This window comes from Oncorhynchus keta, chromosome 29 (genome assembly GCF_023373465.1).
Source record: "Oncorhynchus keta strain PuntledgeMale-10-30-2019 chromosome 29, Oket_V2, whole genome shotgun sequence".
Taxonomy (NCBI): Eukaryota; Metazoa; Chordata; class Actinopteri; order Salmoniformes; family Salmonidae; genus Oncorhynchus; species Oncorhynchus keta.
This window is the reverse complement of record NC_068449.1, coordinates 39,197,406-39,215,514: the sequence shown is the minus strand read 5'-3', so window position 1 is coordinate 39,215,514 and position 18,109 is coordinate 39,197,406. Positions and strand designations below refer to the sequence as shown.

Below are 18,109 nucleotides of genomic sequence, written 5' to 3'. Positions count from 1 at the left end.
CTTTTGAGAACCGCTGCCACCCTGTTTCAATATGCTTTGTGTTGTGGTCACGACAGACAAAGATATATCGTTAAGCAAACTTTACTTTACTAGGCATGTTGTCAGCCAGCACATTAATGAAGTAAGTAACAACTGGTTTCCGTTTCCTGTGTAACATCAATATTGCTACACCAGTATATAGTCAAATACAGAATGCCGCCCAGCCCTAGTGAACAGCATGCAGCCAAAACAGGCCTTCACGATATTTCAAATACAATCGCGGGGGAAAAAACTGGTTGGAAAGCAAATAGCTCCACTTCCAAATAGGCATATTGAGCCAACAGCATTGTTTAACAAGTGAGAGAGAGAGGTTTTTGGCACGAGCACATCGTCATCTCTGGTGCGTGAGCTGCGCATCATTGGGTGAGTTAGTAAGTAGTCTATCTTTGGTATGTGTGTGTGTGCGGCTCGCCTTGCTCCCTCAAACAATCCACATTTTTTCATGAAAGTAACGCAAAGTAATATAACTAGTAATATAGCGTGTTACTTTCCACACAAAGTAATGTTTTAATGTCACGCATTAACTAGAAATATGTAATATGTTACTTTCAAGTAACTAATCACAACACTAAACAGGACATTATTATTATGTGGATTATATTGAATTATATTATATTGACATACAAGTAAATAAATGATTTGTAAGAGTTAATCCAGTCTGACATTTTAAAGTGGAAATGACAAACTTTAGAAGCCTTTTTAAACCTTGAATACAAATACAAGCTTGCATTTCCTTTCTGTACAGAAAAATCCCTGCAACAATAGGATGATCAAATTAAGATACAGCATCTTTTGCTAAGCAAAATCATGTGAATCCCCTCTGAAGATCTTATGGAAATAGTTTCACCTTTACAACTCATCCTCACTTCACTTCCTGTGACTCAGTGGGGCAATGTGAGAAAAGCAAACACTCACCTCTCAGCGATGACTTCATTAAATAAAAGCTTCCTCTTTGAACCTCAAACTGTCTTTAGCTCTACACACAGCAGGCCCAGGCCGTGCTTTTTAACTAAATGACCTAATGCCTCGTAACCCAGTCTCTGTGCCCCACCCCCAGTGTCAGTCCCACACCAAGATCTCCATAGCTTTAGTATATGTGCTGCCAAGGCCTAGCGCAGCCTGGCCATGCAAGGCCTGTATTCCACCCCCACTCCCAGCCCCCAGCTCTCCCCAGCTCTCCCCAGCTCTCCCCAGCCAGACCAAGGCAATCCCTTCTTAATTACAGGCCAGCAGGAGTGAAACGGGATCCAGGCCGGTACAATAGTGTTTCTACAAGCATGTCACCTGTGCAATTAAAGGTGAAAAAACTCTTGAACAACTTTACTCCACACACATACAAAGCTCTCCCTCTCCCTTCTCCCTCTCCCTCTCCCTCTCCCTCTCCCTCCATTTGGTAAATCTGACCATAACTGTATCCTGCTGATTCCTGCTTACAATCAAAAACTCAAACAGGAAGCACCAGTGACGCGCTCAATATGAAAGTGGTCTGATGAAGCGGACGCTGAGCGACAGGACTGTTTCGCTAGCACAGACTGGAATATTTTCCGGGCTTCATCCGATGGCATTGAGGAGTATACCACCTCAGTCTCCGGCTTCATTAATAGGTACACCGACGACATTCTCCCCACATTGACCCTATGTACATATCCCAACCAGAAGCCATATGGATTACAGGCAACATCCCCACTCAGCTCAAGGCTAGAGCTGCCACTTTCAAGGAGTGGGACACTAATCCGGACACTTGAAAGAAATCCCGTTATGCCCAGGCAACCTGTCTAAAAGACTATCGCCCCGTAGCACTCACGTCTGTAGCCATGAAAGGCTTTGAAAGGCTGGTCATGGCTCACATCAACACCATCATCCCAGACACCCTGCACCCACTCCAATTCGCATACCGCCCCAAAAGGTCCCCAGATGACGCAGTCTCTAATGCACTCCACACTGCCCTTTCCCCACCTGGACAAAAGGAACACCTACGTGAGAATGCTGTTCATCGACTAGAGCTCAGCGTTCAACATACATATCTACCTCGACTGCGTCGTACCCCTGCACATCAACTCGGCACTAATACCCCGTGTATACAGCCAAGTTATCGTTACTCGTGTCGGGAAGGGCCCGTAAGTAAGCATTTCACTGTTAGTCCACACCTGTTGTTTGTGAAGCATGTGACAAATACAATGATTTGACTAGTTCTCATTTTTTCTATGGCCAGACGGACACTCTAGCATGTTTATTCATAAAGGCTCAAGCGGGAATTCAATGGGGGAAAAGTTGATTATAGTAATGATAGCAAAGTGTTGAATGTGTAACTCATAAAGACAGACTCAGACAGACAGACGGACAGATGAGAAGCCATCCAGTCAGCCAGTCAGAGAGCCAGACAAACAGATAGACAACCAGCCACTTAGCTAACCAGCCTGCCGGCCAGACAAACAGATGGCTGCTGAAACTGAGCCAGTTCTCTCTGTACTCTCTGCAATTAGCCTGCTCATAAGTGTAGGGTTAGCACCGGCTAGCAGGCTAATTACAGAAGCCATATATCCAGAGGTTCCTCTGGCCCACCACAAGGCCTAGACCCTGGTCGAGTGCTGGATGGATCTCTCTGGAGGTTTAGGAGAACCAGCCAGGCAAAGGGAAACACGGTGTGTAAGGGAGGAGAGGTCAGCAGGAGTGAAAGCAGACAGCCATGCTAGACCCTGCCAGCCTAGCATAGAGCTGGCCTGCTACGGTAGGCCCAGCTAGCTATGGCCAAACCAGGCCAACCCTGGTATGGTAGGCCCTGCTAGTCCATTCAGGCTAGACCAGACCAGGCCAAAACATCCCTGCCATGGTAAGCCCAGGCCAGGCCACCTCCACCAGTACGCTAGCTAATGGGTGCAAACAAACCATTTGCTGGTTAAACACTTTCTGCACGACCATGCTAATTTTCCATGGAACAATTAATTTAGTTCCTTTAGCACTGCATGCTTGTTTAACATAGGGGGTAGAGAGCGGGCTAGGGTTGGTCCCCTATCCTCTCCTCTTGCTGCAAGGAGCCTGGGCTGGGGCCTTCCCTCCCTGGGCCTTCCCTTTCTGGGCGTTCCCTCCCTGGGTGTTCCCTCCCTGAGCCTTCCCTCCCTGGGCCTTGCCTCCCTTGGTCCCTGTCTAGGCCTTCTGTGGGTCTTCCTTCCTCTGCTCCCTTCTTCTCCAGCTGGGAGACCTTGAAACACCTACTGAGTTGAGAAAACACTAGTTGTCTGGGGGATACTGGACTAAAACCCTGCTGCAAGCAGTTCGCTGGAACCAAGATATACACTACCATTCAAAAGTTTGGGTTCTCTTAGAAATGTCCTTGTTTTTGAAAGAAAAGCTAATTTTTTGTCAATTAAAATGACATCAAATTGATCTGAAATACAGTGTAGACATTGTTAACGTTGTAAATGACTATTGTAGCTGGAAATGTCTGATTTCTAATGGAATATCTACATAGGCGTACAGAGGCCCATTTTCAGCAACCATCACTGTGTTCCAATGGCACGTTGTGTTAGCTAATCCAAGTTTATCATTTTAAAAAGGCTAATTGATCATTAGAAAACCCTTTTGCAATTATGTTAGCACAGCTAAAAACTGTGGGCTGATTAAAGAAGCCTTCTAGGCAGAGTTGCAAAGAAAAGGCCATATCTCAGACTGGCCAATAAAAATAAAAGATTAGGATGGGCAAAAGAACACTGGACAGAGGAACTCTGCCTAGAAGGCCAGCATCCCGGAGTCGCCTCTTCATTGTTGACGTTGAGACTGGTGTTTTGCGGGTACTATTTAATGAAGCTGCCAGTTGAGGACTTGTGAGTCATCTGTTTCCCAACTAGACACTCTAATGTACTTGTCCTCTTGCTCAGTTGTGCACCGGGGCCTCCCATTCCTCTTTCTTTTCTGGTTAGAGCCAGTTTGCGCTGTTCTGTGAAGGGAGTAGTACACAGTGTTGTACGAGATCTTCAGTTTCTTGCCAATTTCTCGCATGGAATAGCCTTTATTTCTCAGAACAAGAATAGACTGACGAGTTTAGAAGAAATGTATTTGTTTCTGGCCATTTTAAGCCTGTAATTGAACCCACAAATGTTGATGCTCCAGACACTCAACTAGTCTAAAGAAGGCTAGTTTTATTGCTTCTTTAATCAGAACAACAATTTTCAGCTGTGCTAACATAATTGCAAAAGGGTTTTCTAATGATCAATTAGCCTTTTAAAATGATTAACTTGGATTAGCTAACACAACGTGCCATTGGAACACAGGAGTGATGGTTGCTGATAATGGGCCTCTGTACGCCTATGTAAATATTCCATAAAAAATCTGCCGTTTCCTGGTACAATAGTCATTTACAAAAAGGAACAATGTCAACACTGCATTTCTGACCAATTTGATGTTATTTTAACGGACAAAGAAATGTGCTTTTCTTTTCAAAAACAAGGACATTTCTAAGTGACCCCAAACCGGCAGTGTACATGTAATCTACATATGAGCTACACTGACTCAGTAACTCTGAAAACGTCTGGCTCCATGACAATGGCTATTGACTGAAATGTTTGGCAATAATCTGAGCATGATGAGCTATGTGCAAAAATTGACGTGGCTAACTCACTGCTTAAACATTTTGGTGTGTGTGTGTGTGTGTGTGTGTGTGTGTGTTGGGTCGGAGGGCTTGTGTTGGTCTTTAGTGCATAGAGAGCTTGCTAGTTGATCATATACTCAACCACTACCTCTTCAATTAACCATTTCAAACACACACTCCCCAGCCAGCCATATCTCTTCAACACTGGTAAGCGCATGCACACACACACCCACACCCACACTCACACCCACACCCACACCCACTCTCTCTCTCCCTCCCTCTCTCTCACTGTCACACACACACACACACACACACACACACACCCACACCCACTCTCTCTCTCTCTCTCATTGTCACACACAAACACACACACACACACACACACACACACACACACACACACACACACACACCCACACCCACCCACTCTCTCTCTCTCTCATTGTCACACACAAACAACACACACACACACACACACACACACACACACACACACACACACACACACACACACACACACACACACACACACACACACACACACACACACACACACACACGCACACACACACACACACACACATGCATACACAGTGCTGAGCATGCAGCTGGGGTGATGTAATAGATTAGGTGATTGGACCGAGGATGGGATGATATCATCCCAGTAGACATTTCAAATCCCCACTGTCTTTTAACCAGAATGACTCAGATCAGGGAGGACCAAGTGTCTAAATGTGTGTGTGTGTGTGTGTGCGTGTGTGCGTGTGTGTGTGCGTGTAATAGAGAAAAAGAGACAGAAGTCAACACAAGGAGAGAGTTATGTTTATAGATGTGGAGTGGTCAGGGACAGGTTACATTACATAGATATATCCAGTATGGTCTTCCTGTCTGGTTCACATAACTATCTAGGACAGAGCCCCCCACCCCCGTCCCCCAACACACACGCACACACACACACACACTCTTGTTTAAAACTATGACTCAATGTTTTGGTCTCAGTGCCTCACTTTACCACCAAAGTAGCTACAGTATTCAATTTAGATTAGCAAGCAGAAGGGAAAGATTACACACACACACACACCTTTTATGGGGTTTCCTGACTTTGTTTTTGAGTGTGTTCTTAAAGAGGTTTGTTATTGGAAACAAAATAAACACTAAGCTATAGAGATTTAAATGACCAGCCTTTTACTCTAGACGTCTAAACAGAAGCGTGCAACTTTACGGTGAAGTGAACATGGTATTAGAGGTCGACCGGTTAATCGGAATGGCTGTTTAATTAGGGCCGATTTCAAGTTTTCATAACAATCGGAGATCGGTATTTTTGGACACCGATTTGCTGATTTTTAAATTGTATTATTATAATTTTTTTTTATACCTTTATTTGAGTCAGTTAAGAACACATTCTTATTTTCAATGACGGCCTAGGAACAGTGGGTTAACTGCCTTGTTCAGGGGCAGAACGACAGATTTTCACCTTGCCAGCTCGGGGGATCTTGCAACCTTACAGTTAAGTCCAACGCAATAACAACCTGCCTCTCTCTCCTTGCACTCCACGAGGAGACTGCCTGTTACGCGAATGCAGTAAGCCAAGGTAAGTTGCTAGCTAGCATTAAACTTATCTTATAAAAAACAATCAATCATAATCACTAGTTAACTACACATGGTTGATGATATTACTAGATATTATCTAGCGTGTCCTGTGTTGCGTATAATCTGACTGGGCATACGAGCATACAAGTATCTAAGTATCTGACTGAGTGGTGGTAGGCAGAAGCAGGCGCGTAAACATTCATTCAAAAAGTACTTTTGTGCGTTTTGCCGGCAGCTCTTCATTTTGCTTCAAGCATTGAGCTGTTTATGACTTCAAGCCTATCAACTGCCGAGATAAGGCTGGTGTAACTGAAGTGAAATGGCTAGCTAGTTAGCGCACGCTAACAGCGTTTCAAAAGTCACTCGCTCTGAGCCTTCTAGTAGTTGTTTCCCTTGCTCTGCTTGGGTAACGCTGATTTGATGGTGGCTGTTGTCGTTGTGTTGCTGGTTCGAGCCCAGGGAGGAGCGAGGAGAGGGACGGAAGCTATACTGTTATACTGGCAATACTAAACTGCCTATAAGAACATCCAATAGTCAAAGGTTAATGAAATACACATGGTATAGAGAGAAATAGTCCTATAACTCCTATAATAACTACAACCTAAAACTTCTTACCTGGGAATATTGAAGACTCATGTTAAAAGGAACCACCAGCTTTCATATGTTCTTATGTTTTGAGCAAGGAACTGAAACGGTCCTTGCACTTTGACTTTCTTCTCCAACACTTTGTTTTTGCATTATTTAAACCAAATTGAACATGTTTCATTATTTACTTGAGGCTAAATTGATTTGATTGATGTATTATATTAAGTTAAAATAAGTGTTCATTCAGTATTGTTGTAATTCTTATTTATATTACAAATAAATAAATAAGAATTGGCCGATTAATCGGTATCGGCTTTTTTGGTCCTCCAATAATTGGTATCAGTATCAGCGTTGAAAAATCATAATCGGTCGACCTCTACATGGTATACTGTCCAAACCCCAACTTTAGTGGTTTTATGAATACAGCTTTATACACATTATGCAGCTCAAGGGTCTGTAACAGCTGTACATGCAAAGACTGGCATGTGCAGGGGCACCTAAGAGCCAATGTAGGACCCCCCTTTCTTCCTATCCCCTCTTCTCGTCCCCTCTTCTCTCCTCCTCTCCTCCCCTCTTCTCTTCTCCTCTCCTCTCCTCTCTCCCCCTTTCTTCTTCTCCTCTCCTTCTCTCTCCTCCTCTCCTCTCTTCTATTCCCCTCCTCTCCTCTCCTCTCCTCCTTCTCTCCTCTCCACCTTTCTCCTCATCTCCGCTCCTCTCCTCCTTTTCTCTCCTCCCCTCCTCTCCTCTCTTCTCCTCCCCTCTCCTCATCTCATATCCTTTCCACTTCTCATCTCCTCCTTCTCTCCTCTCCACCACTCTCCACTCCTCTTCTCTTCTCTCCTCTCCACTCCACCTCCCATCTCCTTCCTGTCCTTTCCATTATCCTCTCCACCTCTTCTCTCCTCCTTCCCTCCTCCACTCCACTCCTCCTTCCCTCTCCACTCCACCTCTTCTCTCCTCCTTCCCTCCTCCACTCCACTCCTCCTTCCCTCTCCACTCCACCTCTTCTCTCCTCCTTCCCTCCTCCACTCCACTCCTCCTTCCCTCTCCACTCCACCTCTCATCTCCTCCCCTCCTTTCTTCTATCCTCCCCCTCTTTCCTCCTCCTCTACTTTCCTCCTTCTCTCTCCTCTCCTCCTTATCTTCTCTCTTCTCCACCTCTCCTCCCCTTTCCTCTCTTCTCCTTCCCTCTCCTCACTACCTCTTCCCTTGTCCTTCTCTCCTCCTCTATTCCTCCTCCTCTCCACCTCTCCTTGCCCTCCTCCTCTCGTGCCCTCTCCTCATTCTCTCCTCTCCACCTCTCTCCTCCTCTCCTCTACCCCTCTCTCCTCGCCCCCTCTTCTCCCTCCCTACCTCTATAGGAAGCTGAGTGTGCAAGCAGGGTAGTCTAATGACAGGCTCTCTGTAAACTGACCACACTCATTATCAGTCTCTGCCGTAAATACAGACCAGGGCATTGCTGTCCCATAGCGGAAAACACACACACACAATCCTGTCTCCCCTCAACAATGCATGACTAACTACAGGAGAGGAGGGAGCAGGACTGTGCTGTGGGGAAAACGTTGCAGCAGTGTAAACGTAATCCCCAGCTCGGACATACAGTAGGGTAGAGGCATATAGCAGCGCATGCCTTAACACAGGTCCTCGATCAAAAGCTCAACACGGGGAACTAGGTGTGGAGTCTGAACTGGCCTAATAAGTGCACATCTGCCATGCTTGGGATTCTGTCTGTACCGACTGTAGCCTACATATTTAGAGTTAGAAAGAAAAGGAGGAAAAAGATGAAATACCGTCATGGTTAATACCCATGTCATAAATAAGACTATGATTTACCACTCTGATCAAATAGATGCTACTGTACTGTACATACCACATGATCCAATTCTGATGGTGGAAAAAGCTGAATTGCCAACACCCAACCGAATGCATTTAGTGTGGAAGTGGCAGTACAGGACAGATGGTAGGCCACTGTCCCTGCTGCCCTTGGATAACACCTGGGCTGTTTAGGTACACATGTATTCATTAGTATGACCATTATTATGGATGTGAATGTGATACACAGACAGTTGGCTACCTGGGGAGAGATACACACCAAAACACTCCACAACACAAACACGCAAACATGCATGTGCCCACACACACAGAAACTGCAAAAGTGTGTATGTTTATTGCATAAAAACATAATATTCTGTATATCTTCTTCTTGCATGCCAAGAGGATGACGTCAAAGTTACATTGCTGGTGTGATATTGTCCAAGAATGGTCACAAGCAACGCACAGGTGTGCCACACACACACACACACACACACACTGGACTATAAACCACCATGAAAACGTATATAGCAAAGTATCAATGCTCAATCCTAAACTCATGTTGCATTTCTCTTCTAACGATGTAAAACGAATAGTAAGACCATAATAGCGCAAACTAGTAATAACTACTGTAGGTCCCTGTCAGAGAGCATAAATCAAAGCGGATGAGCAGTATGCTACAATCGGAAATAGACAACAACTTACGCGTTGCTGCTTCTAGCGGACCTATTTCTAACACCAGTACCTCTCACCTTGTGACTTTGTAGTCCTGCAGTCAGTCCGCTCCCTCTCGCTCTCTCTTGCTTCACGTAGCCTAGTAAACTCGCCCTGGTAAATCACATCACGCTGCAATTAACACTCACTCTCTGACTGTAATTCCTAGCCTACTTATGCTTCTTCTTTCAACGTTTCATGCTGTAGTATCGTCCGGTATAACCCCGGTTGTCCGTGTCTCTCATGCACGTAGAGAGACTGAGAAAGTTCAGGGGACTGTGTCACCGTGCCGTGGATCCCGATTCTCCAGTCACTAAATGCATCCCTTATTCCTTTAAAGGGCCAAGTGCAGGATCAGATTTCGCAGGGAGTCAAGCCCACTCGTGCCAGGAACTATGGTAGGAACTGCACAGGATATTGCATCAGAGCTCAACGCTGATTTTATTTGGGAATTGATTGTGTTGTAAGTGGTAGAAAGCTTATTACTATAGTATAAACAGAATATGAGAGGATGATCCGTTTTTCGGATCGAAACGTTCTCAATAAGTCGTCGAATTGGGAGCTTTAACAGTGTGCGGCCTTCTTGTTCTATACTGGTATTCTTTAATAGGCCAGCACCTATGTTTTTAATGATGATTAATGATGGTGTAAGTGTGTCCGTTTGACTGCAAACGTTTCAATAAACTAGTAGTAACCTGAAATATTTCACGAATCAGTAGACTGTATTGTTTTGTTTATACGGTCTGTCCTCTGTGAGTATCCAGTATAGCCTTATGTCTTATTTCTGTTTAATCACCTACAGTTTTACTGGAAAGAAAGATTTTAGACTGTGGTGTGAGAGTGGACTATTACTGAATCATTAGCCAGGCTGTAAAAGTTTTGTGAGGGGATAATCAGGCCTGTTTTTGACCTGGGTTTCTACCGACTAAACAGTACTTTGTTCCACCTCAGCGTCAGATACACACGGTAGCCTACAATACCTGCCCTAGTTCAGTCGATCTACCGGGTTTCAATGGTTTTAAGTCTGATATGAGATATTCAGTGGTTTGTCAACAAATGTGGTTCCATCCGCAGAGCTGATGTTGAAGAGGTTTGAGTCCATATAGATACATAAGCACATAGCAGTTGTCTGCAGTGAGTAAAGCGATGGTAGCCTGGTCCCAGATCTGTTTGTGCTGTCTTGTCATCGCCTGTGGTCATTGTCATGTTTTGACACAACATAGGGCTGGCTGTCCAGGACAAAACATCTCGTACAAGCCCATGACAACGACCATAGAAGTTGGCTATAGAGCACAAGCAGATCTGGGACCAGGCTAGAGCAATCTGGAAGCGTTTAGATTGTTGTATTGCGTGTGTAACAATGTTGCTTCCGTCCCTCTCTTTGCACCATACTGGGCTTGAACCAAGGACCCCTCTGAGCACCTCAACAACTGCCTCCCACGACGCATCACTACCCATATCGCTTCAAAGACCTCCGCAAGGGGAACAACTCCTTCAAGGTCTCAGAGCGTGTGACGTCACCGATTGAAACACTAGTAACACCTCAACAACTGCCTCCCACGACGCATCACTACCCATATCGCTTCAAAGACCTCCGCAAGGGGAACAACTCCTTCAAGGTCTCAGAGCGTGTGACGTCACCGATTGAAACACTACTAACACGCACCGCTAACTAGCTAGCCATTTTACACCGGTTACATGTGTGTGATATACCCAAATAATTCACATAATTCACAGTTTAGGTGCCATAAGTGGAATATACAAATGCCTAAATCTACGCTATTATAAAAGACCAGCTAAAAACAGGATGACACACACACACACACAGTTTTTATGGGCTTATGACCTGCGTTAAAGAGCACGGAGAGATGAGGTCACTACCAGCCGCGCACACACATACACACTCACACACACACACACACTGAGCGATTAACCCGAAATGTTGGTTATTTTTCCGTTTTTAAACATCTAATTGATTCAATTAGTTTAACCAACATTGGTTAAATTATTTGAATTCTATTTAGTTTTTTCTTCTTCTGTGAGCTAGATGAGCAGTTTCTCAAGAGATAAATCAGAACTGTGTGATGTAGCAGGGAGTTGTAGTTTCCGACAGTTTCCGACAGGCCAATATTTGACATAGTTTAGCAGAAAATATGGTAATTAACTACAATGACCATAATCCATTGCACGTGCGCCCACTTGTCGGGTCTGCGTGGAGCAGACACGGAGACGGAGAGAAGAGAGAATGTGCGATCAAGAGATATAAAAAGCATTTGCTTCACGAGGTATCTCTACCTGAGTGATTGATACTTGGTATTCAGCAGTCATGAAATAATGACTTACTTCCTTCGAAGAAGTAATTGTGATTTTCTCAGACAGCATAGGCAGCAGCTCTATAATGATGAGATGATGACATGAAACGAAATAATAAAGTATTCTAACAACTGAAATATTAGATTTTTTTATTTTTTATTTTTTTTATTTCGCCTTTATTTAACCAGGTAGGCTAGTTGAGAACAAGTTCTCATTTGCAACTGCGACCTGGCCAAGATAAAGCATAGCAGTGTGAACAGACAACACAGAATTACACATGGAGTAAACAATTAACAAGTCAATAACACAGTAGAAAAAAAGAGAGTCTATATACATTGTGTGCAAAAGGCATGAGGAGGTAGGCGAATAATTACAATTTTGCAGATTAACACTGGAGTGATAAATGATCAGATGGTCATGTACAGGTAGAGATATTGGTGTGCAAAAGAGCAGAAAAGTAAATAAATATAAACAGTATGGGGATGAGGTAGGTAAAATTGGGTGGGCTATTTACCGATAGACTATGTACAGCTGCAGCGATCGGTTAGCTGCTCAGATAGCAGATGTTTGAAGTTGGTGAGGGAGATAAAAGTCTCCAACTTCACTGATTTTTGCAATTAGTTTCAGTCACAGGCAGCAGAGAACTGGAACGAAAGGCGGCCAAATTAGGTGTTGGCTTTAGGGATGATCAGTGAGATACACCTGCTGGAGCGTGTGCTACGGGTGGGTGTTGCCATCGTGACCAGTGAACTGAGATAAGGCGGAGCTTTACCTAGCATGGACTTGTAGATGACCTGGAGCCAGTGGGTCTGGCGACGAATATGTAGTGAGGGCCATCCGACAAGAGCATACAGGTCGCAGTGGTGGGTGGTATAAGGTGCTTTAGTAACAAAACGGATGGCACTGTGATAAACTGCATCCAGTTTGCTGAGTAGAGTATTGGAAGCTATTTTGTAGATGACATCGCCGAAGTCGAGGATCGGTAGGATAGTCAGTTTTACTAGGATAAGTTTGGCGGCATGAGTGAAGGAGGCTTTGTTGCGGAATAGAAAGCCGATTCTAGATTTGATTTTAGATTGGAGATTTTTGATATGAGTCTGGAAGGAGAGTTTACAGTCTAGCCAGACACCTAGGTACTTATAGATGTCCACATATTCTAGATCGGAACCATCCAGGGTGGTGATGTTAGTCGGGCGTGCGGGTGCAGGCAGCGAACGGTTGAAAAACATGCATTTGGTTTTACTAGCGTTTAAGAGCAGTTGGAGGCCACGGAAGGAGTGTTGTATGGCATTGAAGCTCGTTTGGAGGTTAGATAGCACAGTTTCCAAGGACGGGCCGGAAGTATACAGAATGGTGTCGTCTGCGTAGAGGTGGATCAGGGAATCGCCCGCAGCAAGAGCAACATCATTGATATATACAGAGAAAAGAGTCGGCCCGAGAATTGAACCCTGTGGCACACCCATAGAGACTGCCAGAGGAACGGACAGCATGCCCTCCGATTTGACACACTGAACTCTGTCTGCAAAGTAGTTGGTGAACATATTCTTTATCCCCTTACACTGTGTATAAGACAGTAGTTTTGGAATTATTCGTTAGATTACTTGTTGGTTATTACTGCATTGTCGGAACTAGAAGCACAAGCATTTCACTACACCCGCATTAACATCTGCTAACCATGTGTATGTGACAAATACAATTTGGTTTGATTTGATTTGATTTGAACCAGGCAAGGCAGTCATCAGAAAAACCGAGGCTACTGAGTCTGCCGATAAGAATATGGTGATTGACAGAGTCGAAAGCCTTGTCAAGGTCGATGAAGACGGCTGCACAGTACTGTCTTTTATCGATGGTGGTTGTGATATCGTTTAGTACCTTGAGCGTGGCTGAGGTGCACCCGTGACCGGCTCGGAAACTAGATTGCACAGCGGAGAAGGTACGGTGGGATTCGAGATGGTCAGTGACCTGTTTGTTGACTTGGCTTTCGAAGACCTTAGATAGGCAGGGCAGGATGGATATACTGTAGGTCTGTAACAGTTTGGGTCCAGGGTGTCTCCCCCGTTGAAGAGGGGGATGACTGCGGCAGCTTTCCAGTCCTTGGGGATCTCAGACGATATGAAAGAGAGGTTGAACAGGCTGGTAATAGGGGTTGCGACAATGGCGGCGGATAGTTTCAGAAATAGAGGGTCCAGATTGTCAAGCCCAGCTGATTTGTTCGGGTGCAGGTTTTGCAGCTCGGTGGATGAATGATGGTTGCTAAATGGTAAGCAGCAATGGGCAGTCACTACCATCATGTGACATTTATTCATTTATGTATTCTGTGTTGTTACAGTATTCAACCCTCATAATGCATAGTGCATTTAATGTCCCCCCAAAAATGTTTAACCGAAATCCAACCGACCTCAAAAAGCAATAATCGCTCAACACTAAACACAGACGCACGCACGCACGCACGCACGCACGCACGCACGCACGCACGCACGCACGCACACACACACACACACACACACACACACACACACACACACACACACACACACACACACACACACACACACACACACACCTGTATATACAACACACACATATACAACACACACACATATATACAACACACACACGGTCAATGTGTGGTAGGTGTAAAGAAATGGAGCATTACATTACATGTTGTACAGTAAAGCACACAAACACACTTCTGTAACACATATTCACCGGGTATACCAAACATCAGGAACCCCTGGCACTGATTGTGTTACACCTCTTTTGCCCCCAGAACAGCCTCAGTTCGTCAGGGCGTGGACTCTACAAGGTGTCGAAAGTGTTCCACAGGGATGCTGGCCCATGCACTCGCTGAATGGCACACATACACAATCCATTTCTCAATTGTCTCAAGGCCTGAATATCCTTCTTTAACCTGTCTCCTCCCCTTTATCTACACTTATTGAAGTGGATTTAACAAGTTACATCTAGTTACATTACGTCAGTCTATGTCATGGAAAAAGCAGGTGTTCTTAATGTGATGTATACTCGGTGTATAAAGTCTTTATTAAGTCCTCAGAACATCATGATTGATTCTTTGAGTGTACTGTATATGGTATATATGTACTTGTGTCTGAACAGAGCTAATGTACTGTGGTGCTACTCTCCCCTCTGCTACTCTAAACATTCCTTATTTTAGCCAGCACTCATCAGCCAGCTCACCAGTCCTAATCTCTCTCTCTCTCTCTCTCTCTCTCTCTCTCTCTCTCTCTCTCTCTCTCTCTCTCTCTCTCTCTCTCTCTCTCTCTCTCTCTCTCTCTCTGTCTCTCTCGCTCTCTTTGCCTCTTTCTCTCTCAGCCCATTGTTGGTATAATAGCTCAGCCGCTGGTTTATCACTGGCTTGTGTCTGTCTGTTGGGGCTGCAGAGGAAATGTTCAGAGCACTATCTAGGGCCCTGGCTGGAAAGGAGGGTGGCTGGATGGCTGGCCTGGCCTGAGCTGCACAATGTGCTCCAGTGCTCTCAGTCACAACAATGTCTGCCTGTCAGGCCTACAGGGTTTACATCATGGATCATCAACTGGATTCAGCCGCGGGCTGATTTTCTTCTTGAGCGAATGGTCAGGGGGCTGGAACATAATAAAAAATAATTTGACCTGATGACCAAAAGTATGTGGACACCTGCTCCTTAATCATGGGCATTAATATGGAGTTGGTCCCTCCTTTGCTGCTATAACAGCCTCCACTCTTCTGGGAAGGCTTTCCACTAGATGGTGGAACATTGCTGCGGGGACTTGCTTCCATTTACCCACATGAGCATTATTGAGGTCGGGCACTGATGTTGGGCGATTAGGTCTGGCTTGCAGTTAGTGTTCCAATTCATCCCAAAGGTGTTCGATGGGGTTGACGTCAGTTCTTCCACACTGATCTCGACAAACAATTTCTGTATGGACCTCGCTTTGTGCACTGCAGGGTTTTGTCATGCTGAAACAGGAAAGGGCCTTCCCCAAACTGTTGCCACAAAGTTGAAAGCACAGAATCATTTAGAATGTCATTGTATGCTGTAGCGTTAAGATTACCCTTCACTGGAGCTAAGGGTCATAGCCCAAATCATGAAAAACAGCCCAAGACCATTATTCCTCCTCCACCAAACTTTACAGTTGGCATTATGCATTGGGGCTGGTAGTGTTCTCCTGGCATCCGTCAAAACCAGATTTGTCAGTTGGAATGCCAGATGGTGAAGCGTGATTCATCACTCCAGAGAATGCGTTTCCACTGCTCCAGAGTCCAACACCACTCCAGCCGATGCTTGGAATTGCACATGGTTATCTTGGGCTTGTGTGCGGCTGCTCGGTCATGAAAACCGATTTCATGAAGCTCCCGACAAACAGTTATTGCTTCCAGAGGCAGTTTGGAACTCGGTAGTGAGTGTTGGACAGATGATTTTTATGCCCTACGCACTTCAGCATTCGGCGGTCCAACCATTTCATGGCTGAACCTTTGTTGCTCCTAGACATTTCAGCTCTAGCAGGGCCGACATTTGATGAACTGACTTGTTGGAAAGGTGGCATGCTATGACAGTGCCATGTTCAGTATGGGCCATTCTACTGCCAATGTTTGTCTATGGAGAATGCATTGCTGTGTGCTCAATGTTCAACGGGTGTGGCTGAAATAGCCAAATCCACTCATTGATGTCCACCTACTTTTAGACGTGGTGTATAATATTTTACGAAAACATAATAATTTCAAACCTTGCTTACATTTGTATAAGATCACATTTATCTCTATTTTTGGGGGAAACTTCGGGAGCCAAATAGAATCAACTGTGGGACAAATTCCATTTTGGGGCCATTTGGGGAACCCTGGTTTACGTGGTCTGCTCTCTCTGCTCTAGAGTTGCAAGTGTAGTAAAGGAGTCAGCATTCTTCTGAGACAAAAATGTTTGTAAGAGTTCGTGCATATATTATGACTACATTTTGTGACATTTTTATTAGTTTTGGACTTCGGAATCCGGCTGTTCGGGTGCAAGCCGAAGTCGGTAAGAGAAGTGTACGCCCCTTCGTAGGTGATTGGTCAACAGGACGGATTCTTCGATAAAGTCTTTGTTGTCATTCAACGACAGACGACTCGCCCTAAATATCTTGTTTAGATGGAAAATTGCGGAACTAAGATCTCCTCAGCAAAAATATCAAAATTAATGAAAGATTTCTTGAGTTATTTTAGATCATTTCAGACTATTTTGAGGAAGTGTATACTAGCTACACCACTAACATTGAGTGGCTTCTGCCAACACACTGACTCAACTCCAGCCACTTTAATAATGGGAATTGATGGGAAATGATGTAAAATATATCACTAGCCACTTTAAACAATGCTACCTAATATAATGTTTACATACCCTACATTATTCATCTCATATGTATCCGTATATACTGTACACTATATCATCTCATCCTTATGTAATACATATATCACTAGCCACTTTAACTATGTCACTTTGTTTACATACTCATCTCATATGTATATTCTGCACTCAATACCATCTATTGTATCTTGCCTATGCCACTCTGTACCATCACTCATTCATATATCTTTATGTACATATTCTTTATCCCCTTACACTTGTGTCTATAAGGTAGTAGTTTTGGAAATGTTAGCTAGATTACTTGTTGGTTATTACTGCATTGTCGGAACTAGAAGCACAAGCATTTCGCTACACTCGCATTAACATCTGCTAACCATGTGTATGTGACAAATAACATTTGATTTGATTTGATTTGATCTCCAAATGGACTAACAGTACTTTTCCCACCTTGACATTTTTTTCTTCAAGCGGAGGTATTTTAAGGGAGTTTGCGAACACATTCGTTCGGTTCGCTTAGCCGACTACTGACTCAATAATCCCTGCTTTCTGGGAATGCCTTAAAGTCTGGAAGTTGTGGGCGGAGCCTGCTTTCTGGGAATGCCTTAAAGTCTGGAAGTTGTGGGCGGAGCCTGCTTTCTGGGAATGCCTTAAAGTCTGGAAGTTGTGGGCGGAGCTAGAAAGTTGACGGTCTGAAGTATGACAATGTAAACACACTTTTAATCCGTCTGTCTGCATATTTCAAGACATGGCATATGGGGGGTGTAGTGAGACACCCAATGGGCTGGACGATTCTCTTCTCATCACTCGCCCTGAGAAACATATACTAAAACGTGGAAACGAATCAATCCGCCACCGTAAACATAATGAAAAATGGACTGATTTTATTATTGAAATATTGAATAGTGCGTGGGCTGCAGAGAGAAACAAAAAGGTGCAGTTTCAGGCCAGGTGGTGGAAAGTGATGGGGGTTGTGTGCTAGTGGCTCTGGGCAGGGTGTGATGTCGTTGATGTTTGCGCGACGTTGCCGTTTGCATGCGTCTGTGGACCGTACTAGACCAGGACTGAAGAAAGACCAGGAAACCTTTATACTACTGAGCCAGTAGTATCACCCAGTTCGGCGCCCATTCATTGGT

At 44.5% G+C, this 18,109-nt stretch overlaps 1 protein-coding gene across 2 annotated transcripts in view; it reads right to left on the bottom strand.

Annotated features, from left to right (window-relative positions):
* plekhh1 (pleckstrin homology domain containing, family H (with MyTH4 domain) member 1) overlaps positions 1 to 9,691 on the bottom strand; it is a 73,173-nt gene extending 63,482 nt beyond the window's left edge. The window contains exon 1 of one of the 2 annotated variants that reach the window (XR_008086305.1): positions 9,364 to 9,691. The gene's annotated coding sequence lies outside the window, so the exon portion shown is untranslated. The remainder of the gene's footprint in view (positions 1 to 9,363) is intronic. The other variant, XM_035743567.2, reaches the window with a different exon arrangement.
* Positions 9,692 to 18,109: the final 8,418 nt, after the last annotated feature.